The sequence below is a fragment of the Eriocheir sinensis genome, chromosome 29 (genome assembly GCF_024679095.1).
Source record: "Eriocheir sinensis breed Jianghai 21 chromosome 29, ASM2467909v1, whole genome shotgun sequence".
Classification (NCBI taxonomy): domain Eukaryota; kingdom Metazoa; phylum Arthropoda; class Malacostraca; order Decapoda; family Varunidae; genus Eriocheir; species Eriocheir sinensis.
In genome coordinates, this window is record NC_066537.1 from 15,402,945 (window position 1) to 15,404,648 (window position 1,704).

Here is a 1,704-nt window from a genome sequence, read left to right on the forward strand (position 1 = left end):
CGTCGTCGTCGTCGTCGTAGTAGTAGTAGTAAAAATAATAATAATAATAATAATAATAATAATAATAATAATAATAATAATAATAACATAATAATAATAATAATAATAATAATAACAACAATAATTGATAATAACTAATAACAATAATAATAATAATAATAATAATAATAATATAAAATCACCATCTCATGTGCTTACTATCTAACAATGAGGTCATTGTGTGGCTGACAGGCTTGATAAACGCATGATAGAAAACGAATAACTGAAAAATGGGAGGAATTACTGAATGACGAATAACACCAAGTGGAAATTAAACACAGCAATGACCAAGGTTGATTTTGGTGGAGGGAAGCGGGTGAACACGTGATGGGGGGAGGAAGGAGGAGGTGAAGGACACGAGGAGTCTGCACAAAAGCGCGAGACCTGCACAAGGCAGCTCCTATAAGCCTAACCCCACCTGACCTCACTATCCAGGAATCTGACATTAAAAATAACTTAATCTTAATTATAATAACGATTTATTAATGATTTCAACAATAATGATAATTACCATAATGCTATTATTATTTTCAATATCATCATTATCGCCCGCCTCCGCCTGGCGAGAACGGCGATAATGTTTTCGTCACTATTAAAGTCTTGAACATGCTTTGATATCTCAAACCAATCAACCTTTAGGAACACACCGATCAAAAATTGGCTTAGTAACGGATTGCAAATAAAGGAATAAAATACAGACTTATTAACTTGGGATATCCCAATTGAAGAACTCACCCGAGCCTGAAGGACGTCCATGAATGATTCCGAAGGGATGGCAAAGCGTCTGGGCGGCGGGCGATAACAAGGCTTCGGTGCCTCGCCTCGCCGACTCTATAAGCTCCAGTGTTTGAAGCACTAACTTCAATCTCACTGCCCCTCACGGCCGTACACTGTGGGCGTGTGTCTACTCTGAGGTAATGAACTTCAACAACAGTAGACAACATGTTTCTCAGTGATAACAAAAATAAATTTGCAGGCGGTGCACTGGTTACCGTCCCTAACTACAAATCCGCGGGCCTGGGTTCGAAACTTCGAATCCTGACCCGGGTAGTCGGCGTGCACCCCACACAGCCGTTCATCCTTCCTTTCGAGATGGTCGATAAATGGGTGCCTGGGGAAGGTAAACTGTGGTAGCCCAGATGTTACAAGTGTCGGGTTAATGGGTTTTCCCACCACAGGTTCAAAGGGCCGACGGAACGGAGATGAGCACCGCCGCCACGCGCAGCTATAGCGTCTGAACCCACCTTACCTTTACCTAAAGAGAGAGAGAGAGAGAGAGAGAGAGAGAGAGAGAGAGAGAGAGAGAGAGAGAGAGAGAGAGAATAAACAAATATTTTTTTAGGCTAATCACTCAGTCGGTCAGTTAGTCAGTAATTCATTCAATCAGATGTTCGTTCATTTATTCATTCAGTCAGTCACTTAATTCTGTCAGTTAGATATTCGATCCGTCCGTCCGTCAGTCAGTCAGTCATTTGTTCATTCATCCATTCATTCACAAGTCAATCCTTGTTAGTCAGTCAGTCATAGTTGTGTGGTTAAGTGCTCTTCATGAAATATGGAAACATATCATTACCGTAAAGAGATTCACAAGTATAAAACAAACTGGAACATGTTTTTTTAGTCTTATTCAATTAATTACTGTTAAAATTTATGATGAAAAATATT

The 1,704-nt window shown here is 39.8% G+C and overlaps 1 protein-coding gene across 1 annotated transcript in view; it reads right to left on the reverse strand.

The window, feature by feature from the left end:
* LOC127005133 (UDP-glucose 4-epimerase-like) overlaps positions 1-898 on the reverse strand; it is a 15,216-nt gene extending 14,318 nt beyond the window's left edge. The window contains exon 1 of the mRNA XM_050873737.1: positions 775-898. The gene's annotated coding sequence lies outside the window, so the exon portion shown is untranslated. The remainder of the gene's footprint in view (positions 1-774) is intronic.
* Positions 899-1,704: the final 806 nt, after the last annotated feature.